Below are 25,338 nucleotides of genomic sequence, written 5' to 3'. Positions count from 1 at the left end.
ACACACACACATCCTTACCTTTGGGTGCTAATGAAGGAGTAGAAATTGGATATGGGGGGTTAGGTTACACGTGGAGTGAGAGCTGGGGCTGTCTAGGTTAACACGGGAGTTCATTCCGAGAGGCATGTGAAAAAGAGTCATGTACCTTTTTATTACATGCAGGGCGTCCACTTAGGAAAGTGGATCTTCAGGTTTTGTTTCCAAAATAGATCGTGTATTTTCAGTGCCCATTGAAAGAAACAAGGGAGAGTGGGTGAGAGGGTGCAATGGTCGCCTTTGCTATCTATAGCCCGTGATGCTGTTAGTGTTCACCCCGCGGAGAACTGAATCACATCTAAGCCCATCATTTCCATATCTTTGGAAAGCTTTGAGCTCCTCACTGCCTGTTGGCATGGTAACATGACAGGATTTATGATGTCAAAGCCACATGAACTCATGATTGATCTAAAATTATTTGGGAAACTTTCCCATTTCAAATTTCCATTGAGAGAAAGAGAGAGAGAACGAATGAGAGGCCACGTGGCAGCTTAATTCAAAAGAGAAAAAAAAAATCTTTTTTTTTTAATTGCCCTAAAATAAAGTCTCTATTTTCCTTTTCATGTAAATGCTAAAAGATTACTGTCCTTCTTATGTTTTTGGCACTTTCTTTCAAATTCAGATATTTTCATCTCCCTTTCTCTTTTTAAATGTATTTTCCCTGTTCTGATTGAAATCCAGGGTGGAAGCTAGCCCTCGCTTTAGGCTGCATATGCAAAGGGGGGCAGGCATGAGGCTGTTGCGTGTGCTCTGGAAGGGGCAGGTGTCTCCTGAAGTGAAGGTGGCCTTGAGGAAGCGCTGAGAGCTGCAGAGACACCAGCAGGTACTAAGAGCTGCTATCTTTCGGGTGTTTCCAAGCTGTAGTTGCTGCTGGGCCTTCCATGTTGAGGCGCAGACAAAAGGGTCACGAAGATGAAATAAGTTGCTTGAGGCCAGATGGTGAGAAAGTGGCAGAACCGAGATTTATTTATTTTTTTATTTTTTTAAATCTGAGCTTGTTAACAAGAGTCGTTCTATACTCAGATGAAAATAAGTAAAAATTATAAAGCTTTATCACTTTGGGAAATTTATTTAAGCTGGTTTCTTTATCACGCCCTCAGTTTACCAATCTGTAAATAGGGATAATGATAGAAACCTGCCTGTGAAGGTGAACTAGAAGAACTGACTAAAGATAGAGCCCAGTCCTTGCATGAAGAAGACCACATGCTGGTTGCCCCGTAGCTGCAAATAGATTTCTGTGGACTTTCCAAGTACAGAGGGATCAACACATTCTTATTTCGGGTACCACTTTCTTTGTGCCTTAAGACATAGAACTTGACAATAATGCTGGCCCTTGGCGTGCCTACTTCTGCTACCAAAATGATTTCTTGTCTCTAACCAAATCTCAGACTGGCCACGCTTAAATTAAATTCTTATTCCTCTACACAATTAATTCACAGCCAAAGGAGAGTTGGAAGTTGGAAGGAGTTTTTTTTTTTTCTGAGTAATGTTATTTATCAGACTTAATTCACTTGTGTTTTTGAACAGATGGTAATTGAAGGCCTACTCTGTGTCAAGCACTTTCAGGCAGAAGCTGAACAAAATGGACAAAAATTCCTATTGTCGGGAGCTTCTGTTTCAGTGTGGGAAACGAATGAGGAAAAATACAAAGAAGTGCGACACCTGTAGTGTCATATAGTAAAATGACTAAGGAGAAACAAAGCCGGAAAGGAGCCACACTGAGCACACAGGGCGTCAGGACTGAAGCTGTGATTCAGGTCCCGTAGCTCCGAAAGGCAGCGCTGGGGCGACCTTGCATGCAGATGTCTGGGCGGGGGGGGGGGGCGTCAGGGCAGGCAGAGGGGACGGCAGGTGCCAAGGCCCTGAGGCCCAGGGTGCTCAGGAGCAGCAGGAAGTCCGGTGAGGCTGCAGCAGAGTGAGTGAAGAGGAGGGTGTGGGCGATGCCTTATTTTCTATCCTTAGAGCACCCCGCAGGAGATACAGAGCACACATGTGAATCGTCTGCAATAAGTAAGAAGTCACTTCCCTAAGGGAACAAACTGAGTCTGAGTTTGATCCAGACGGGGGCCTCTGCCCCGGCTTCATTCCCCTGGAGCCGGGTTCTAAGCAGTTCTTCACCACTGAGTCATTCCGAGTGTTGCTGTTCGCCCTTCCGATGCGCGAGGGGAAACTGTGTAAGGCTTACTCGGCTGTGAGCGTGTTTCTTTCATCATTCCGGGTACGTATGATGAATGCGTTATCTCTGGTGTAACGAGGCTTTTTGCTCGCTGCTCCTCACTAAAGCTGGAGAAGAAAGTCCGGCCAGCTGCGCGAGAGATGGACGGTGAGTGAACAGGACTTAAACCGCAGACGCCTGCACCCTGCGAACTGAGTCAGGACCGAGCGCGCACCGCCCGGCGCCGCGGAGGGCGCCGTCGTGGTTGCTGAGCTGAGAGTAGGCGTGTCTGCGTTCAGGAGAGCCCCCTCTTGCTCTGTCGGATGACAGACGTGCCCCTTCAGGTCTCTTCATCAGCACAAGTTCAAGAACTAGTTGGCCGGTGGATGAGCACTTTCTTGTATTCTTTTGTCCCGTCCATGCATTTTCAACGCCATAAGCATTTACTGTGTTCTGTATCAGGCACAGGTCCAGGGTCAGGACATGTTAACCTCACACTGACCCTGAGAAGAATCTTACCCCAGTTCGCAGAGAGTAAAGCTCTGAAGGTCTAGCAGATTATTTCCGAAGGTGAAATGCGCCACAGAAGAGCCGACAGCCCCCGGGGGGCGGGGAGGGCGCTCGCTTGTAGGCGCAGAGTGTGCGGTCAGCGCGCGCGCCCCTCGGGCGACGGCAGCGCGCCGCAGAGGTCAGCCTCGCTTGTCCTCTTGAAGGAAAAAAGGCAAAGGCTTCCCGGCCGGTGCTGCACTGGGCACTGTGGCTTCCTGCCTTGCGCTGGGACCAGACTGCTGCTTACACACGCCATGGTTCCCTTGGTTACACACCGGCTCCTCTGCTGGTCCGCTGTGGAGGAACCAGAGTTTTGCTCCGCCCTGCGGTTTTGGCGTTCTGATGCGCACAGTAGAAGTGCGTGGCCTTTCGGTGCTCTCGGTGCGTTTAAAGCAATGTTTTCCGGAACTTTATTACTAGAAGGCACTGATTAAATAATTGGGGATAACTTATCCGCTAATTTATTTAACTCTATAAACGCATGAGCGGTGAGCACGCCGTCACGCACACACAGACACGCTCCGCTTCCTGCCCTCCTTTGATGTGAGTGATGGAATTGTCATGTAGACCCGGGGGCAGCTGGGCATCTCAGGGGACGTCTGGCGATGTCGGGAGGTAGATTTGGTTCCAGATGGAGGGGGGAGGAGCACTTCTGGCGCCTCGTGGACAGAGACGAGGGATGCTGCTGAGCACCCCACAGAGTGTGAGAGCCCCACAACGGGCCACAGTGTCAACAGGCCGCATCTAGTTGTGTCTGTTTTTTTAATTGAAATATAGTAGGTTTGCAATGTCGTGTTAGTTTCTGGGGTACAGCATAGTGACTCAGCTCTACATGTATATATATTCTTTTTCATTATGGGCTATTACAAGATACTAAATACAGTTCCCTGTGCTCTACAGTAGGATTTTCTTGTTTTATCTGTTTTATATATACTGGTTAGTTTCTGCAAATCCCGAATTCCCAATTTATCCCTCAACCCTCCCCTTTCCTCTTTGTAACCATAAGTTTGTTTTCTGTGTCTGTGAGTCTGTCTGTGTTTTATAAATAAGTTCATTTGTGTCAGTTTTTTTGATTCCACATATAATTGATATCATATGGTATTTTCCTCTCTCTTTCTGGCTTACTTCACTTCGTATGACAACCTCCAGATCCATCTGTGTTGCTGCAATGGCATTATTCCATTCTTTTTTATGGCTGAGTAGTATTCCACTGTATATATATATGCCACTGCTTCTTTATCCATTCATCTGTCAGTGGACACAGGTTGCTTCCATTAGATGTGTCTGTTTTTAGCATTACCATATATATACTATAAAACTGGATTTGGGATCATTCTTTCCTTAGAGAAAATAATTTTGTTCTAACATCAATAATTTTTTAAACTATATGCATTATCGCTAGTAATAATACAAGGAGACTCACACCTGTTGGGGAAATAAGTGTAGGTTTTTCTCTGTTGGAAACCTAAAATATAGCCCTCTTTAAAAATGTTAAAAGTCTTTGTGTCTTCCTAGGTTATTTTTCTTTTCTTTTGATTTCTCTTTATACTTTTCTGTGCTTTCAGACTCAGTTAGCTTTGCCAGCCTGTGAAAAACTATCTGGTCAGAAGGAGTTGTGTCCATTCAGCCCTGATTCAGCTTATCTACAGGTCTTTACCAGGCACCTGCCAAGTGCTCAGCCCTGGGTGAGTGCAGGGGAGGGAAGGGGTGCATACAAGGAGTCCCCGGCTGACAGTACAATGAAACACGGCAGGAGGTGACTCAGGCCCAAACTAAAGAATGTCAAGTCCCCTCTGATTCCTTGTTCCATGTGAACAAGTCCTCATTGAAGTTCATATCAGGTTAACGATTATACCACTGAGACTATTTATTTTTATTTTTTAATTTTTATTTTTTAACGACATGTAGTTGATTTACAATGTTAGTTTCAGGTGTACACCAGAGGGATTCAGTTATACACATACATACATGTTTTCAGATTCTTTTCCATTATAGTCTACCACAAGAAATTGAATATAGTTGTTGTGCTATACAGTAGGTCCATGTTATTTACCTACTTTTTATATAATAATGTGTATCTGTTAATCCGAGACCCCTGATTTATCCCTCCCACGCCCTTTCCCCTTTGGTAACCACACAGATAAATCCCCTGCAGTGAAAACAGTCCTTCTCTTCCAGAAAGAAGTGCACCACCGAGACTCATTTTGTTTGTCCTTCTGGAAGAGAAGGACTGTTTTCATTGCAGGGAGTTTATTTGTATTCATTTCTTAACAGTGAGATTCAGGTAACCAGACCATACATTTTGATTGTATATTTGTCCTGCATAGATTTCTTGAGTCAGAGTTGGGTGGGAGGAGCCCCACCACAGCTATTTATCAGAGTGCCCTGGACTTCCCGGTATCTGCGACCCTTCCCACTTCCTTTTTTGGGGATTTGTTAGCGACTTGAGGGTTGAGCCAATTTTATCTGTCACCTTTGATGGTCAGAGGTTTGCATCTGAGCTGTGTTGGGAGGACTGGATTGTTCTCTGGCCGTGAATCCTGTAGAGCAATGACTCTCATCAGGGGACACTGCCCCTACCCTCATCAGTCCTCCTGAGGCTCAAGCCATCCAAAGCCTTAATAACTAGGTACCTGTATATATATATATATTTTTTTTTTTTTTGGCTCGGGTGCAATAGGTATCAATCTGTTACCAGTCTAGTAGGGCTTATGTGGGACATTAGGGAAGACAAAATTTGGTTTCAAATCTGGGCATTTGCTTCCGGGTCTTGCCTGCCCAGCAGATCACAGATGCTGGTGGAGCAGTTACTGTAGGGGAGCAGTTGGGGAAATGCCGCTGGGTCCTATAGAAAAGTGCTACTAATTTTGGTGTCTCCCATTCTTCATCTTTTCATGATGTCTCATTATCTTTTGTCTCTCTCTTTCTCTCTCTCTCCCTCTCTCCCCACAGGACTACTTTAGAGAGTTTAGAGAGTATCCTGAGAGCAAGGGCAAGCTATTTCTGAGGGCTTTTGAGACAGGGGTGCAGGGGGCACCGATCAGTCTTCACTGTGTAGAAAGTGGGTTGGAGGAAGGCAGGACTAGGGGCTGCTGCAGGAATCCAGGTGAGAGTCAGTGGCGGCCAGAACTGCAGCAAGGACTGGAGGACACGGGTGGAACTGAGTGGTGTTTAGCTTCGATGCTGAACTCAAGAGGGTATCAAAGAAACACAGCTGGACCTTAGCTAAAGTGGTGAAAACAGATTTGATTCAGTGACTGACAGTGGGGAAAGCACTGAGCCTCATTCTGACTTGTGCAGAGGTGACTGGTGTTTAAATGAGGGAGCAAGGAGGGGAAATGGCGGGGACTGGAGTGGAGTCAGGGAAGCAGAAAATTATGCAAGGTGCGAAGAGGGCATTGGTCCATGTGAAACCATCTGGATTTGCTAACTGGGGCTTGTCAAAGTTAGTCTTTTACCCTCCTACGGAGGCTGGGAGACTGGGCCCTGTGTCCAGATGTAGCCTGGGACAGTCAGTTCTTTCGGCAGCCTTCAACTCTTCTGAGTCTACATGAGTGTTTGTTCAAGTCTCTATCAGCCAAGGTGGAAGCCTCGGCGAGGAGAGGGCTCAGAGGAGCCTGGCTGGAGTTTGGTCAAGGAGAGACTCTTGTCAAGGCTTTGATGAGTGGCTGTCGCATATCATGGGCAAGGGAGGAAGAGGAAGAGGCAGGAGTGACTCCCAGGTTTCCCACGGGGCAGCCGAGTGGGTGGGGTGTTTTTACCATTCACTGAGACAGAGAAAATAGACAGAAGCCAACACTGATAGAGGTGGTGAAATCAGTTCTGAACATGGCGAGGCGGAGTGCCTAGGGGTCAGGTGCCCAGTGGAGGTGGGTTAGTGGGTGGCTTGATGTTAAGGTCCAGACTCAGGAGGGATGTCTGGGCTAGAGCGTCTCTCTACAAATACCAACTGAAGGCACATGAGTGAGTTGCTGGAGGCTGCTGGTAGATGCAGGATGAAAGAGAAAGACCCGAGACATAATCTACTGACAATGGGAGCTAACATTTATTGAGCAGTGCCAGGCACCATTTTACATACTTTGTTCTATTATCTCATGTAATATTCCCCAAATAAGAACTCTCCATTTGTCATTATGCTCATTTGACACATGAAGTTCAATTAATTTGCTCAAGGTCAAGGATTCTGTAAATGGTTTGATTTACCAGTTTGAAGCTAGGGAATCCATCTCTAGATTCTTCTCACTTCTTGCTTATTGATTATTTTATGTTACATCCCTGAGTGTTGCAGAAAAAATGTGTTACAGCTCAGTGTTATAATTCCGTGTTACAGCTCAGTGTGACAGCAACCTGGATCCAGGCAAGAGACCAAGCAGCACTCCGAGAGTTGGAGAACTCAGGTTTATTATGCTGGCGGGCCCAGAGGTGTTAACACTCCGAGCTCTGGACCCCGTCTGTAGGTTTACACAGGCTTTTACAGGCTGCCAGTTTACACTTTGCAACATCATATGCAAATAAGGTATAACAAAAGTTGACTAATTAGGAACAAGCTTTGTAGAAATGGACCAATCAGGAGAGAAATAACCGATCAAGAGTGAGGGAAATGGGCCAATCAGGAGTGAGAGAAATGACCAATCAGGAGTGAGCTCAGGGAACCAATAGAACTTTAGGGATAAGTAAGCCATTTTAGAGGCAAAAAGTGAGATAGAGCCTCTGGGCCAGGGAACCGGATGGTGCTGGCAGGAGAGTAGTGGCCCTGCCTGGTCCTGCCCGTCTTTTTATGGGGCTTCCCGCCTCATGAGGGATGTGTCTTGGATGAAAGCAGTGTCTCTAGAAAAACTCTGAAAAAGTGGGTATGTGAGTTATAAGCTGGTAGCTCATCATCACGATGTCCTGATACAGGACTGAGCTCTGTCTGATTGATTGCTTTACAGCGACTCATACGTAGGAGCAAGTTATTTTGCAGTCAACCTTGATACCTAAAATGTTTAGTCTTCCTATTGCCTGGAAAAACATTCCCTAGAATGTCAAAATTGAAAGGGGCCTTTGAAAGTATGTAATTTCATTTGTTAATTTATTAACAACTACCCAATTATAGGCAACGTTTGAAGTGGTTTATAATGAAACGGAAGAATAAGACAAAAAAGAAGTGAGAAAGCTCAGGAAAGGGACATAAGCATTTGAATAAAAACTAAGGTAGAGCCAAATACATGATGCTTTAAGGTCCTGCACATCTACAAACTCTAGGTCACTTATTTAAAGATTGATTACTGGCAACCAAGGCAAAGAAGGGAGCTTGGATGAATGCTGGTTAACAACATGGAAGCAACCCCCTTGGCCCAGTAGGAACTAAACTAGGAAACTGAAGAAGTCTCAGAACTTGACTTCAGCCTTTGTATCGTCCTCCACAGCTAGAGGTGCAACATTTGTTGATCTCTGAATTCTTCTCCATCTCCTGAGTGTTCAGGGACCTACGCCTCACTCGTACTTAATGCACACCTTCCAATTTTTAATGAGAAAATTACTTGTGTTTTCTTAGATTTGTATTTTTTTTTTCCTTCCGAATTCCCTGACCTCTTAGAACAAGTAAATCTTGTTGCTCTATGATTGAGAAAACTGTCTGTTTTTGGTCATTAGACCCAATAAAGAATTCATATTACAAAAATAATGAAGTGAAGTGTCCTTCCTGGAGTAAGAAAAAAAATCTTTGGGTTCATTTGTTTCATTATGCAGTAAAGATCTATCAGAAATCAGGATAAAGCACCTCAGATATGATAAAGGAATGAATAGCGCATTTTTATACAGTCTACTCAGACTTAGTTTGCAACTTTTGGAAGTCTAGCTATCGCTCAGAGGTAGGTCCCCATGTCTGAAGACATTGATAGCAGAGCTGTGAATGTGCAGGAGGTGTTAAGAGTCAGTAGGAGAGGTTGTGCTGCAGGCACAGCTGAAATCTTGATGGATTCATCGTCGAAGTTTATTTCTTCCTGACGAATTTTTTCTGCAGTTCCTGGGAGGAGACTGTCTAGATAGCTGTTTACCCGGCTGATTCAGTGTGGTGGCTCCACCGTCTCAAAACAGGGCTTCCACATTCCCCTGCAGGACAGGGCTTCACACTGCCTTGGTCCTGAAGTGACATCGTTATCTTCGTTCATTTTTCATAGACCAGAATGGGTCACATGACCTTGTCTGGTTTGTTTGTTTGTTTTGTTTTGATTCCTCAGAAAAGCTAGGGGAGTATTATACTTACTAGAACTAGCAATGCCTCCCTCATTGATCTAAATGTTTTTAGCCCCAAAGCTCTGTAATAGCACAAGTTAGGCTTCTAATGACTCATTCTCTCTGAAATTGTAGGGGCTTTTACTGAGATTTCTGATCATTTTTATCAATTTTAAAATTAAGCTTTAAGGACTCATTTATAGTAATCGTTCACATTTATGTATATAAACAGCATTATAATTAGGTAAACATCCTTAAGTTATTTTAAATATTTTTAGGTAAAATATAACGTTAAGCAAAGAGGGGGTAAGTCTGAATTTGTCTTATGCACATTATATATTTATGTGTGTGTGTGTGTGTGTGTGTGTATATATATATATATACACACACACACACTTCGCTAATTTCTGTAGATTTAAAGTTTTCACACTGCCTGTTTTAGAAAAAAATAAGCAATTAGAAATTAATTTAGAAATAAAGGCTGCATAATCATCGTTTTGTAGTGGTGCTTGGGTAAGTAAGTAATTAACTGAGAGCTGTAAGTTGCAATGTAACTCATTTTCCATCTTGCTCATTTTTTACAAATCAACAAAGAATCAGTCCTTCCCTTTTACTAACCGTCAAGCACCCGTGCTGTCTTCCTCGTTCTGTTCTGAATGGGCTCACTTGCGATCACTGGTCTTGGCTTGGTATTAGAATTTGCATTTGGTGTGGCTCATTTATCAGCCAAGTATGGAGAGATTCTGAAGGATGTTTTGTCATTTTCCACTGTCAAAATGATGCGTTCGTTTACGTCCTGGTTTCTTTGAAAGAGCTTGAGTTGCACTTATTTTGTAGAGTGAAAGCATGAGAATAAATGATACAAAACTAAGTAAACAGAGAAAAAAAGAAAAAAACACAGCGCTCAGAAACCTAAAATCCAGGGGGCTTCATTTTTAAGTACACATTTTTAGAGATCAAACAACATGCCCAGAGCTACCTTTTCTGGTTTGATCTATCACCTGCTTGCATTCTGTGACACCCGATACCACAATTCTTGTGGACAGGGATGTGGAAACAGAAGCTGCTTCCTTTGTTCATTGATTCCTTCAGGCTCCATCTACAAGAGGGCAGTATGCCAGCCCTGGTGAGGACATGCCACTGTGCAAAGTTGTTTTGTAGTTAAAATTACTCTCGCAGACCCTAGAATAACTGGATAGTATTATAATTAAAAGCAGTTTTTATTAAGCAAAAGTTTACTTTTTTAAAAAGAAAATTATCCAGTCAAACTTGCTCATTGCTTATTCTGTAAATTTTGATGTTGATGTTTATAAGTAAACACATCTGATATATTTCCTTCCTGGAGAAATGTCAGAAAAAAATCCTTTGATTCAAATCTGGATCCATAATTCAGAATGTTCTTTGCTTTAAATTATTGAACTTTGAATTTCAGTTTCCTCTGTTGGAAAAATAAGGATAATATAATATGAGCCTCGAAAGATTGTTGTAAGAATTAAATATAGGAACACTTGGCAAAGTCTCTTGCTCTCGGGACATTTTCAATAAATGTCATTCTCATTGTTCTTTGCTTCCTGTTAGCATGGTTTTCTCTGCTCAGCACAAAATACACATTGAATCACAACCCTGCACTGTGCCAGTGGTGCCCCCTAGAGGCCAATGACAATATTTTGGTCTTTTTCAGAGCTTCCCTTTTCCCTCTTTGGGAGGTTTTGCTTCCGCCCATCAATTGCCCCATTTTTATGCTTTTAATAGACATCCAGTCCATTGAGCCAGCATTATACTCTCTCTTTCGTCAATACATGCATACGCTTTATGTAAAACCTACTTCCCTCTACTTCTCTCTCCCCGCCCTTGACCATTATTCTGTTACTGAGGGACCGAGTTATTTGTGTTGATCAATAAACATTAAGAAAATGGTTCTTTTTTTTTTTTTTTTTTGTGAGTCATGCTCTTTTTTTTGTGAGTCATGATAAAATGGTTCTTAGCCTGGGTGTCTATCAAATCATGGGTGGGTAGTGGGTTTTGGAATGAAACAATTGGAGAAAATTAGAAATTATATTAGAGAAAAGAAAGAAATCTTAAAAATAATGAAATAAAGAAACTTTGGAGGGTCCATTCAACAGCAGAATATTTAATTGAACAACTTACCAGGATAAGGGGCCCAGGGTGAGGTTCCAGATGCTGACTGGGGCAGGAAGGGTCTCCGCTACATATTCATGGAGGGCCCTAAGGGGCCTTGATGATAAAGATTTAGACACTTAAAAATCTCTTGGAAATGTGTTCCTGACTGATAGATCAACAGGTATCAAGGTCTGGTGGCAAGGACAAGCTTGTAGTCTTCAAAGAATAAAGCAAGAAGGCTGATGCATCTGGGATCTAATGAATGACCGGGGAACAGGGGAGAGTGTAACTAAAGGAAATCTCAAAATGAATCCTCTCTTCTATTTTCTTCAACTCCCTGTTTTTAAGAGAAAATAAAAAAAAAATCATTTTCTAATCTTAATTTCTTTTGATTTGCTTAGTTACTAGGACTGCAAAGCCATTGCCTCCTACTGTTTTCATTTTTCTTTTGGTTTAAATAAGCTTTTGAAGGGTTAGCCTGGGAACTAACCCACATTTTTGCCATGTTTCTGGGGGAAAATGTTATTCAGATTGCACAGAGAAACTTGGAACACGGTTCTTTTAAAAAATGGGGACATCCTGCATTGGAGGGTCTTAAAGCAGGTCCTCATTTTATCAAAGAACCTCATGACTCCAAAACCGTGGTTTCTACTTGGGCTGCCCTGAGGATTACGTTTGTCCCATTATGAAGACTTAGTGCAGGAGTCCCTGTAACAAAGATTTAGAGTTGGCACATTCAGTTGAATTCCGGTTTGTGGAAACTTCAACGTATTACTGCAGGTGGGTGTTGTTAATGACCACAGGATGTGTGTGTTCATGAAAGCAGGACTGGCAGAGCCTGTTTGGAAACCCTCTTCAGAAGGATGCGCAAGGAGGGTTGGTTTTGTTGTTTCTGTTATTGTTCTTTCTTATCTCCTCACTTAGCAAATTGGTTTTATCCTGAAAAGAGAGAGGACTCAGTCACTGATGAGGGCATTGGTCCAAGTCCTTCGTCTCACTTCAGTATTACAAGAAAAAAAGCTGATGGTGCTCATTTATCATGGCGGCCCCTGTGCTGCCTTCATCAAACCCTGATTTTCCTCATTTTCCTCTGCAAGCCGTCCTTTACATCTCCTACCCACCGTCCAATTTGCAAGTTATCTTTGTGCTGGTCCATCCTTAATTTAGCAGGCATTGTTGTCAGCGTGCACCTTAGGAAACGCGTCTGGGTTCAGAATGGTGCCTTTGGTTGTATAACTTGAGGCTGGAGCGTGGCTATGAGTCAATGCCCTGAGAGGAGAGGGCACTGTGCAAATGACGTGTACCAGGGCCTTAGACCCACAGAGCATCATCTGTCAGAAGCACAAAGGCCTGTCCTCATCGTCTCCCAATCAGCCCCTCTGCCTCTCACCTTTCCCTCCAGTGTATACTCCAAGCAGTAGCACCGTGACCTATGTAACATCCTCATTGTCAGGTCAGTTCTTGCTTAACCCTTACGGGGCTTCCCATCGCCTGCAGCAGAAAGCAGCAAGCCCAGCGTGGGTCAGTGCATCCCCCTGCCTGGTTCTGTCGCTGAAGTCTGGCCAGAGCGCAGCCACGCCCACTCATGACATGCGGCCCGGGCCGCTTTCGCCCTGTAAGGGCGGGGTGGGGTAGGTGCTGCAGAGATGGCATGGCCGGAAATACTTGCTCCTGCTTCTGTGCGGGACCTGCTCGTTGACCCCCAGCCTGCATGGTCAAGTTCAGACCCCAGTGCAGCCCTTCCCAGGCCGCTTTGCTTGTCCTGCAGGCTCGTCTGTACCCAGCTCCTCCAGGGCCCCCTCGCCCTGAGCCACTGCGGTGACTCACTGTTCCTGTTCAGATGCTGCGTATCCCACACCTCTGCGCTCGCGGTCTGGACTGTCTGGGGTTCCTAACGGCACCTCCTCAGCCCCAGCGACTCTCAAGCGTCCTCCTTCCCACGGACGCCTCACCCTCCTGCGCTTCTGTCCCAGCCCTTCAGCGTTGCTCGGGCCACCTGCCTCCAGACATCCTCCCTTGCCTGTTTCCCCTGGGGGCGAACCCTGCCTCCACGGTCAGAGCAGAAGCCCCCTTGAGTGGCTTGCACACCTTCCCCGGAGTCGAGTTCAGACCTCAGCACACAGTAGGTGCTCAGTAAGTAGGTGTTTAATTGATAGTAAAGAAGTGAAGCGCCCTCCTGCACGTAAGTAGAACAAAGGACGTGTTGGGGTAAAGCAAGTGCGTTGTCCAGGCGTCACATTCATCCATGTATTAACGCTACTCGTGAAGCAAGCTGTCTACTCTGTATGTTAACTTCAGGGGAGACAGAAAGTATTAAACAGAAGCAGCAGGCAGCGGGCTCAGCACCAGGGAGGCCCGAGCATAGACTTCCCTGGCCTCTAGAGAGCTGACAGCCAGCCTCCAGCTTCTTGAGCATCTCCTGGAAGACCCGGAACCAGGAGGGCGGCAGCAAGTTCCAGGTTGCAGGCCAGGCCAGGTGCACACACACGTGTGAGTTCCAGGTGTCCGTCAGAAACCGAACAGCTGCCCTCCGTCTCTCCTGGGGGCCCTTTGCCCGCACCTCCAGAGAGCGCAGGAGTGGACCTTGGCTTTCTGGTTGAGCCTGCCCCAGAGCCCCGCCTCTGTTTTAACACGTCTCTGGAGGTACATGGGTTGGAGGGGGTCTTCTTTAAAGGACGCATTTTGACTCCATTGGTACCAAAGCCTTTTGCCAAAATATTCACGTCTAACTTTAACGTATCACGGTACATGATGGTAAAAGCCGTCAAGACCTCCTTAAACACTCAGCGAAGGCCAGCGCCCGCTCAGACACCGGGCGGCCGCGGTGCCTTCTGCGCGCTCGCTGTGCAGGGGCGGGAGTGTTGCCTTGGCTTCTTCCTCTGAGAACACGGAGTCCCCAGCAGCTGCCTGGAGGGTCTTCCTCCCCCCGTGTAACCACCGCTTGCCGCCCACCTCTGCTGTGAGCCTTGTTCCCCGCACCCCCATTGTTATTACCTTGTCGTACTTTTATTCTGGCCTCTGCCGAGCTGGGGGGTGGGACCACTGACAGTCTCTCGGTGAATTTCCATGGTTGTAATGAGCTTCATAAAGAATTCGTTTCATGGGATCAAATAATCCTGCGTCCCCCACCCGCTCTGCCCTTTTGGGTGCCGCAGACATTACTTTTCTGGGAACAACGTGCAGGCGGGTTTGGGGTGGGGAAAGCCCGCTGCTGCTGTCCCTCCACCCAGGCCTGATGACAGTCCTGCTCACTGAAAACTTGCATTCCGCTGTTCCATTCGCCTCTTCCCCCAGGCCCTTTCCCAGAAAGGCTGAGAGGGGGAGAAGAAGATGGAGAAGAATTAAAGGAAGAGGAGGTGAGCTGGATGAGACGTGGCAGGGGTCTCAGCACCCATTTGCGCAAGGAGGCAGGGAGGTAACCCAATCTGCTCCGGAAAGAAGCTTCCTCCGGCTTCTGTCCACATTCTGTCTTCAAGGATTTATTTCATTTCAAACATAGCAGGTGCCCTGGGCTGCCCTGAATCCGCAGGCAGAACCGGAAAGCCAAGGGCCACTCCCACTCCCTCTGGAGCCGTGAGCAAGGGGCCCCCAAGAGAGAAGACGGGCAGCTGTTCGGTTTCTGGCAGACACCTGGGACTCACACGTGTGTGTGCCCCTGGCCTGGCCTGTGGCCTGGAAGTTGTTCCCCACTCTCTCGGTTTGAGGTCTTCCGGGAGATGCTCAGGAGGTTGGAGGCAGGCTGTTCGCTCTCTAGAGACCAGACAAGGCCTTGCTCAGGCCTCCCTGGTGCTGCGCCCGCTGCCTGCTGCTTCCGTTTCTGGTACTAAGCACAGGATTCAGTCCTGTTGCCTCCAGGTGCAAGCTGTGAGGGGTGGGGTCGGGCCGTGGGTGCTTCCCTGAATGTTGGCTCCAGGCCCAGAGTTATGTGGTGTTTCGTGTCTCCGGGAACCCACTTCTTTCTCCCCTGTAGGCTGTCACTCTTCCAAAACTCAAGTCCGTGATTTCCCCCCCAAAAATCAAGACTAGCACCAGCCTCTGCTTGTCAGGGCGTGAGCTCTGAGACCCCCCCAACTCTGTTCTCAGGGTGCGCACCGCATCCTGGGGTGAAGTGCTCGGAAACCTTCAGAGTCCACCATGACAATCAGACGTTCTGTTTCTATTCAGATCCCCGTTTGTCTCCGTCTTCCTCTCTGTCTTGATTTCCTGGCATCTTGCTGAAGCAGCTGGATGTGATAGAAGGTGGTGCTAAAGGCAAGTCCGTGTGCCCGATGCACCGCAAGGCCAAACAGGCTGTAACATCGGAGTTCAGAGCAGAGAAAGGTTTATTGCAGGGCCGAGCAAGGAGGACGGGGTGGCTTGTGCCCAAGAAAACCCCAGACTCCCCGAAGGGTTTCAGCAAAGCGTATTTAAAGGCCAGGTGAGGGAAGGGAGGTGGGTCGCAGAGCATGTGATCAGCTAGTGCACAATCTCTGACTGGTTGATGTTGAGGGAACACGGTGGTCAAGACCCTCAACCCCGCCAGGCACCAGAAGGTCTGGGGGCCATGTGCTCTCCATCATCAAGTAGTTAATGTCTTCCCTTTGGTGGCGGTTTTTAGCATCTGAAAAACTCAGGACAGATGCATGAGCTACTCCTATCTGGGTGCTTCAGAGAGGAGCTGCCGCAGAGGACACGGGGGAGGGGTCTTTCCTGGGAAGGCCCCCTGGGGCCCTGCTTGGTTACAGAAGGACTGTGAGGAGGTTTTGAATTCAGGCGGAACTGGGTTCAAATCCCACCTCTGCTTCTCACCGTGACCTTGGGAAAGTTACTTAATCTTCTGCAGCCTCTATTTCATTCATCTGTAAAAGGGAAGGTAATAGTATTTAACTCATCCAGTGGCTGTAAGGACTAAAAGTAACTTTGCCCTCAGGGTTAAAGGTAACTCGGACACACAGTAGGACCTCCATAAGTGAAAGCTGCAAATCACAGGTACTGAGAGCCTCACTGACTTGTCTGACTCAAGACCATTCGTGGTACAAGTAAATAGACGAACCAGCTGTCAGTGTCCTCCTCCGTGCTTGTGACAGTGGGGATGCTGGAAGGTACTTATTTCAATGTGCACTCTCCTTAATGTTTTTGAAGAGAGTACTTCTACCACAGCCACGTCAAAGGTGGGGAGCCGGGGGTGCCCACTGGGAAGCACTTGGGGATGAGTGGCTCTGAGTGGAGAACGGAGAGCACGCCGTGACGCCAGTCCTTCTTATGCTGTTTTTAAAATTGGTTCAGATTCAGAGGCAACAATTCCTGGGTGCCTAAAATACGTGTTCTTAGAGCATATGGTTTGGTTCTCAAAACAACCCTGCTTTGAAGGATGTCCAGTCACCCATGCTGAGCGGGGCTCACCACTCTGACACCTGAGAGATGACAAAAGGTGGACTTCCTTGGTTTTCGTTTGAGTCCCCCCGGGCCTCTGTCACCTGGACGACTGGACTATGGGCAGGTCAGAGGAGCATTTCATTTTGTGAAGGTTGAGAGTGTGAGCTGTGGAGTCAGACTCCCTGGGGTCCAGCCCCAAACACCAGCTGTGCGACCACGGCAGGTCATCTGAACAATCCAGGCGTCCATGTTCTCATCTGTAAAGTTGGGCGATGTCGGTCCTTCTATCACAGGGTACAGGCAAGCGCTGAGAATCGTGCCAGCATCATCAGCAGCGCTATGGCAGCCAGAATCCTGTGTACTGTCTCTGAATTTATAGCAGTTGAGTTTTTTTCCTAATTGAAGTACAGTCGGTTACAATGTGTCAGTTTCTCATGTACAGCGTAAGGTCCCTGTCATGCATCTATACACACATATATACGTATATTCATTTTCATATTCTTTTTCATTAAAGGTTATTACAAGATACTGAATATAGTTTCCTGTGCTACACAGAAGAAATTTGTTTTTTTAATCTATGTTTATATATAGTGGTGAGCCTTTATAGCAGCTGACTTTTAAGCTCTACATGCCCTTTGATCAATCACAGATCATTAAGTGGCCACATCAGAAAAAAAAAAAGATTTAGCTTTCTTTGTATTACTGCTCTATACGAATTATATATGTTCATGTATGCACATCAGCTGTCCGTTTGGAGAGCCGTCCTCCATGCTGGGCCCTATGCTAAGAGCCCTGCGCCTGTGTTTTTATTTCACCTGAATCATCCTGTGAGAATCTGGGGTCCTTTTGTAGCTCATTTCAGAAAGGAAGATGCTAAGGCTCACTGAGGAAAGTAACTTTCCCACAGAAGTGGGATTCTAATGTCCATGCATCTAGCAAACTAAAAAAAAGAAAAGGTATATGTAATTGGTCTGCTCATTTCAGTGACTCTAAGGAATGCAGATTGGTTCATGAGCCTAAGCCTAGGACAAAGTCGTACATCCAAGAAAGTTTCTCAGTGTAAAACATTGCATATCTGGAGCTCGTGAGTCAAGATGAGAAAGTAAAACCCTAACTACACATTGCAGAGAAGTGTCTGTTGTTGAGCTGCATTGTGCTGAATGTTCATGTTCTCCTCGCTGCGGGACTTGTGCTGAGGATTTAATCATGGGAACGCTTTTGCCTCTGACTGTGGGTCGGTGTTTGGCAAACGTCTAGTGGACAGACATTTCCCAGCATGTTGCACAAACCTAGTACTTCCTTACTAATTTGGGCCAAAGAAGCCAGCCTGCTGGAAGTGTCTGGGATGCCTGTCAATCCAGCTATGCGATGATGGTGAAATATTCTTCAAAGAAACCTTGAACACTGAGGGTTTTGTAGTCCAAATGCACAAAACAACACCACCACCAACAACATAGGAACATTTCAGAGGAGACAGTCTTGTTGGGTTTATTCTCCACGCACGTTTCTAGACTCTTAGCCTGCTCCTGGCTTGGAGATGGGAGTCCTGCTCCCTGTTCCGTGGAAAACACTTCAAAACTGAAGTGTTAGTGACTGAGGAGTGCCTCTGTCTGAGAGTTTTTGAGCCATTAACCCCTCTGGGCTTGGTTTCCTCTCAGTTTGCTGTGGAAGCTGGAGTCAAATCAGAGTTCTGTCCTGGACAGCGTGGAGGGTGTCCAGGAGATGTGTTGGTGACACCATGACACCAGTGACACCGAACCTCATCTCCTGGTGATTCGATAGCTCCATAAGTTGGGTGGAAGCAGGGACCGATCTGCCTTGGTTGAAATGTTAATGAGGGCAGGCAAAATCTCAAGTTTTGTCTTCCTGTTTGTGGTGCCAATGGGTGCCTGCCAAGGCCCCGTAACCCCCTCCCCAAACTTCTAGCCCTTGGACATCTCTGCCTGCCTCTTTAGAAAATGAAGTGCATCCTTTTCTGATGTGTGTTTGCCCTGGCAGAATCAGTAGCCCTGGGTGATGTCTAAACGCTCAATGAGAAGTTCCAGACCAGCTGGTCTACCTCAACCCCATGTCTCCATCTTCCCGGAGTCATAAATCCCAGTGCCCCTCACAGACCCTCTGACTTCACCCACAGCCAGTTGAAAACTCGTGCACGTGCTGATCATGTAGCCCCTGTGTTCACCAAACCCTTCCCAGTAAAAGACCCTGGGTGCTCCCCCCAGCACTCACACAGGCCCCTCCTGTCTGTGTGGCCCCTGTTGCCTAGAGCAGCGTACCCGGTAAATTTTGCCTTGTCTCTTAAACTTCTCTTTGTCTCTGGTAGCTCTTTTTCCGCCTATGCATGGGCCTGCCTTATTCCCCAGCACTGTTCGTGTCCCCAGCCTCTGACAGGGACTTGAACTTGGAGGTTGAATTCATGAAGGATAGCCCCCAAGAGTAGGATCGTCCTAGATATGGGCAGACACAGAGCAAGACTGGATGCTGGTGTGCTCCTGAGAAGAAGCTCTGTGCCCTTGGTGCGTGCAGGCTGAGGACTGGGAATGGAGCAGCAGGATCTTGGGTAGATTTGGCAGGACACGTGGCTCATTCTTTAGGGAGACTTCAGGGAATGGTGACTTCAGGTATGCCATCAAGGTGTGCCTGAGGCAGCCTTCCAGAGCTCCCGTGTCCATAAAGTGCAAGGGGATATAATGACTTGTGTGCACGCAAGCGTAGGATGGAAGTGGCCAGGATCCTAGAGAGCCACACCGGGTTTTCTGTGGCCCTATTGAGACAAGGAAGAATGCAGTAAATGCAGATGTTAGAGAAAGTTGGATCAAGGGAATTGTGCTGATATGCGGTGATTAAGAAAACAGACATTGGGGCCAGATTGGGCTGCTCAGAACCCCACTCCTCCACTTACGACCCGCATAGCAGTGGGCAAATCAGCCTCTCTGTGCCTCAGTCTCCTCCCCTGTGAAGTGGGGAGAAAATAATAAAGTGTTAAGAATGGAACCTAACACTGTCGATGGGAATGTAGTTTAGTGCAGCCACTATGGAAAACAGTATGGAGACTCCTTAAAAAACTAAAAGTGGACTTACCATATGATCCAGCAGTCCCACTCCTGGGCGTATATCCAGAGAAAACTCTTAATTTGAAAAGACACCTGCACCCCAATGTTCACAGAAGCACTTTTTACAACTGCCAAGACATGGAAGCAACGTAAATGTCCATTGACAGATGACTGGATAAAGAAGATGTGGTATATTTATACAATGGAATACTACTTAGCCATAAAAAGGAATGAAATAATGTCATTTGCAGCAACATGGATGAACCTAGAGATGATCATACTAAGTGAAGTAAGTCAGACAGAGAAAGACAAACACCATATGACATCACTTATATGTGGAATCTAAAAACTGATACAAATGAACTTATTTACAAAATAGCAACAGACTCACAGACATAGAAAACAAACTTACGGTTACCAAAGGAGAAGGTGGCAGGGGAGGATAAGTTAGGAGGTTAGCACTAGCAGATGCAAACACTGTATATAAAGTAGGCGAACAATAAGGTGCTACCATATAGTAGCATTCAGTATCCTCTAACAACCTAGATGAAAAACCTCTCATCAGAATCACTGTGGTGTGCTCCAGAGACCAACACAACAGTGTAAATCAACCATACTTTAATTAAAAAAGAAGAAGAAGAAAGCCCAGCCAAGAATGAGTGCTTCGTGAGTATTTGCTATTATTGTTACCACTGAGTTGTGTAAGAAGAAAGAAAAGTGCATTTTTTTCAGGCACCTGTTTGGGGATGGGAGACTAGAACCTAGAGTCTCCTGATACTCAAACTTGAAGGATAAAAAGGAATTACAGTCAGTGGAATTTAAGTGTTGCCCTCAGTGTCATTAGATCCGCGCCCTCCAGCCCCGGGCCCCTTGTTTTCTTATGAGCCTTTCTTCATTTACTGATTCAAGTGCTTCTTTTGTCGTGTGGACTGTCCTTAAAACCTTGGGCAAGTGGTATAATTCCTCCAGGACTCAGTTTCCTCCTCTGTGAAATGGACAGCTGAGCAAAACTCGAAGGGTTGTGAGTTCTAAACAGATGCACCCACATAACGCATATGCAGCAGCGAGCGTCGTGCTTGTGTGTTTGTGTTGTCATCGTCAGGGGTCAGCTTAATTCCTATTTTGCCGTTAAAAACTGGCAACAATTAGAACACCAAATCTAAAACAAGGAAAGTTGCCTTAAGCGATCGTGATCAGTGGACTCCTCTAGCGGCCGCCATGCTGTTGATCAGCTCTGGCTGGAAGCCTTCAGTGTGTTTGAAAGTCAACTGCCTGTGACTTGTCAGTATCAGGATGATTTGAGGAGTCCTGCCGTCTGCTTGTGGATGACAACTGTAGATTTGCCAACTCCGTGTGTAATTAAATCCTGCCAAGGCCTCAGGTATGTTCTTAGCCAGACCTGATTTATTTAGATGTTTGTCTTTAGAATGAATGCCAGGGTAAAATTTGTTTTGTTTCTTCCTCTCCATCAATGCCTTAAAAATCCAATCTCTATGTCAGTGACAAGTATTGATATACTTTGTCAAACAAGAAATATCTTCAGCTTCTAGAACTAAAAACTCAGTAATTTTCAGCAGACTTTCCTAAGATAATAATGTAATTTATCTTTCACAGAGTATTAAAGGCAAGCCTTGAAGGTGAGGGCAAAAAGCCCATTTATGCCTCAAATTAGAAAGATAATTTACAGGGAATAGCATTTATATTCATTTGAATTTAACAACCTGAAATGGCAGGGTTCACACTGGTAATGATTTCCACCCGAGATTTTCATTGACAAAAGGAATAATTGTATATTCTGCTTTGGGAGTTAGACATACTTAATGTTGCGTACGGTGAAATGGAGGCAGTAAAACCCCAAGGGGTCGAAATCTGTGAGGAATGAGATATTCTGGTTAATTGAATTTTGGGGTGGTTGTATCTAAGCAGATGGTGGATTTACAATGAGAGGTACGAGAATCTTTCTAAAATGTCTGAATCTAACCTCCTGTCTCAGTTTTGTGTGATCTGCTAGGGTCGTCGCTGGGGTAAGATGTGGAGAAGGTTTGGGGCTGAATAGGGTTTCTGCTAGGATTCCCTCTTGTTAGCGTTTTACTGCCGTGGTGACTGGTGGTGGGTCTTTGCTTTACTTTATGCTTAGAGCTTCTGTGTTTGTGACTTGCTTTCTTCTCACATTTATGCATGTCACAGAGATCCACAGCACTGGGCTCGTGGACATCACTCAGCTAGCTTGAACTGTTGACAAAGCTCTTTGGATTTGGGTCTGTTGAAGAGGGAACGTGTGACCAGAACTGAATACTGTCTTGCGGTCCTTCCCCTCCAAGGGGGTCTGGTGACATGGACGAGGTGAAATTGGCAAGACGTAATGTCACAGCGTCTCCCCCCGGCCCCTCCTTCTGGGTTCTTTGCTTCTCCCCACTTGTGTAGAACAGACACTCAAGCCTTTTTTGCAGTTTATTAGAGGAGACGGTCAGGAAGAAAGTATTAAACTTGTGTATAAGTAGCACAGTGGTTACCTTCTGGCTGCTACGTCTGCAGCTTTAGACCCCCAGAGGTCGATGCATTTCGTTTAAGAAATGTGCTTGGAAAGGATGGGAATAGCTCAGTGGTGGAGTGTGCGCTTAGCATGCATGAGGTCCTGGGTTCAATCCCCAGTGCCTCCATTAAAAAAAAAAAAGAAGAAATAAATAAACCTAATTACCTCCCCCCAAAAGAGAGAAACTTACCCTTAAATGAATTCCCTGTCCCCTAGAAACATACGGTAGTTAGCATCGTGGTTAAGTTGTCTTTGAAGCTGTCCTGGAACTCCAGTGACTTTCCAAGGCACAGTGCTGGCCCTGAAGTCACTGCGCTGCCCATTGGCCTGTCCTCTGTCCATCTCATTGTCCCTGTTCCTTGGGGCCCCACATACCACATGCTCCAGGCTGAGCCACAGCTCTTGGTAGGTCTCCAGACTTTGGTTGGTTCATTACCAAGAGCTGAAACTGGCTCAGGAATCTTCCATTCGCTGTCCTCGGGCGCCGTCCGGTCTCAGCAGAGATGCAGCGCACAGTCACATGAAGAAATGGAATAACAACAAAGGTAGTAAAGGATTGGGTGACGAGATGACGAATGTCTCAGGAAACCGGAATAGGAAGGCAGTGCCACTGGCTGGGAGTGGGAGCCTGCACGGGAGCCTCCAGACCAGGCAGTGTCTTTAAGGAGGGAACAGACAGACTGAGAAAAGGAAGATCTGAGAGTCAAAATACCCAGAAATTCGGGAGATCGAGGGGCATGGTTAGCATGGTTAGAATAAAACAAACAAATAAAAAAACCCCAAAAATGTGGTATAAGACCTCTGCCACCCACTAGAATTACAACCTACAGAGTTAAATAAGCACAAGGAGAGAGGCTACCATGGCTTAACAGTAACCCAGCGCCCTTCTCGAGGGCACAGGTCTGTCCTCGGAAGCAGTCAGTAGACAGCCTTGCTGTTGAACATGGCGAAACCGAGGTGACGCTATTCAAATGCAACGTTCTCAGTTTACCTGCTGGACTCTGTCGCTCCCTTCCTCTTGTTCCCCTGGTCACAGACACTCGTACACACACTGTCACCCTCAGAGAGGGGCTTTCTGGAAGCGACTTTGTGGCGGCCCCGCACTGCCTCGGGTGGCCGGCTTGCCTCTCGCCCGCGCGGCGGTGGGAGCCCCGGCGTGGCCGCGCACTGCAGGCAGGCGCTGCGTCTAGTCTCTTTCTGTCCATTAGAAAGAGATGAGAAGGCTTACAGGGAGTGGGAGGTAGCATAGAAGGAAAAGATGACTAAATTCAGAAAGTAGGGAATTAACCTTTATTTCCAGAAATGAGAGCAGCTCCGAAGAAAAATGCAAAAGAAGGGCTTTGGTGTGTTTTCCAGACATGACTTCACTATTTTTTTTTCACTGAAGTAGAGTCCGTTTACAATGTTGTGTCAGTTTCTGGTGTGCAGCACGGTGCTCCAGTCATACGTACACATGCATGTGTTCCTTTTCATATTCTTTTAAGTTGTAGGTCACTACAAGATAGTGAATATGGTTCCCCGTGCTCTACAGTAGAAGGTTGCTGTTTATCTGTTTTATATTTAGTAGTTAGTGTCTGCAAATCTCAAACTCCCTGTGTACCCCTTCCCTCCCGCTTTCCCCCCGGTAAGCATCAGTGTGTTCTCTATGTCTGTGAGTCTCTCTCTGTTTTGTACATAAGTTCATTTGTGTCTTTTTTTTTTTTTTTAAGATTCCACTGTAAGTGACATCATACAGTCTGGATTCGCTCTTATTTGCAGTCTGTGCTTGTTGCTCTTGTGCTTAATTGCTTTTCTCAGATGATTTTCTTGTTCCAGCTCTTGACTCTGGAGACACAGGGCCCTGGTCTCCACTCCATTGCTCTCCACCCCCCAGCCCCACCCCGACCCCGTCCTCAGTGAACCAGGGCTGTACCAGGAAGCCCCCAGGACATGACAGCAGCTCCTCAGCCTGGGCTTCCTCACTGATTCTGCAGAGAAGCCTCAGAAGATGTACTGGAGCAGAGGGGATGTGGTCAGCGGTGTCCATTGGGCACCACAATATGGGGGGGGCTGATTCTCAGCATAACTTGAGGCCATTATTACATCAAATAATGCAGGTTTAGAGGACAAAGCTCAGGGCCCCGAGTGGCATCTGGAGGCAGAGTCTGTTCGTCTCGGCAGCACAATTATCTCAGCTTGCTTCAGTCAGCTGAGAGGCTGCAACAATATTTCAGCCAGCATTCCGTCACATTAAAATATTCTGATACCTGTTTGAATCGTATTGCTTTAATGTTAATAAATCCATAATGGTCACAGCGGCAGGGCTGGTGGATGAATCGCTCTGGAAGGCATGCACATTAACCAGCTCCTTGGGGCTCGATTCTTTCTGCATCCCCTCTTAGGCTTTGGCGTCTGTGAGGAAGGACACTAGCCCTGTGCAGTCATCTAACATCCATATTCTAGAATCGCTTCCCTCTGTGATGGTCACATCCGGGCGGTCTGCCCAGAGGAGTGAAACCCAACACACGGGTAATCCAGCGTGATTCAGAATATTTTACAAGACTGTCTTGCTTTGGAGTGTGTCCTGTATTCAAATACAGGAGCAGCCACGATTCGATTAGATGAATTCACATCACCTAGAGGTAAAGCTCTGTGGTGAAGACTGTCCAGGAAGCTGCCAGTTTTTACTATTAATTTCTGATGCTCAACCCCTTTGCTACCAGTTCAAGATTCCTCTTTTTCAGGCTTATTCTGGAGTGGGCACTGAGCAGTGTTTTTGAAATCTTAAGGTCTCTTGGCTTCTAAGATACATGGAGAATATTGAGATGTCAACTAAATACGTGAGACTCTTATGCCCCAATTGTCAAGTTCCCATTGTCCCTTAATAAGCCTCACAATATTATTTGCTAAAGTCAAAAGAATTTACTGTATACTGAGCTCCCCCTGGCTCATTGGTATGTGAGCTCTGTGTAAAGTAATTTCTCTAAATGTGCCCTTCAGACATGAGACAGATTGTATTATTGGACCCAGAGCATACGTAGCATCCTAGTGAGTTTGTCCTTTATGCAAATTGATAGTTGATATTTGACCTCTTCCCTATGAATTACCTTCACTAATGACTAAATGAGAAGACTCAACATAATGCATATTTGTAAAAAAAAAAAAATAAGGCATATTTGAAAGCCGTGAGAAGTCCTGTACCTGCCTGGAAGTCTGATGATGGTGCAGGATATGGCAAGTGGAGGTGACAGTCGATCAAGATTCTCAGCTCTCTTTAGAAATGTCAAATCAAATAGAAGCGTTCTTTGTCTTGTTTCAAGCTTGTTTGGCCTTTAGCAGAA

General features: G+C 46.2%; 1 protein-coding gene across 5 annotated transcripts in view; it reads left to right on the top strand.

The window, feature by feature from the left end:
- Positions 1-25,338, top strand: part of CTNNA2 (catenin alpha 2) — a 944,650-nt gene that overhangs the window by 357,119 nt on the left and 562,193 nt on the right. The window contains exon 1 of one of the 5 annotated variants that reach the window (XM_064481976.1): positions 651-859. The exons of the other annotated variants lie outside the window; for them this stretch is intronic. The gene's annotated coding sequence lies outside the window, so the exon portion shown is untranslated. Of the gene's footprint in view, positions 1-650; positions 860-25,338 lie in introns of those variants that run through there. 5 annotated transcript variants of the gene reach the window in all.

This window comes from Camelus dromedarius, chromosome 33, assembly GCF_036321535.1.
Source record: "Camelus dromedarius isolate mCamDro1 chromosome 33, mCamDro1.pat, whole genome shotgun sequence".
Lineage (NCBI taxonomy): Eukaryota > Metazoa > Chordata > Mammalia > Artiodactyla > Camelidae > Camelus > Camelus dromedarius.
This window is presented reverse-complemented; position numbering and strand designations above follow the sequence as displayed.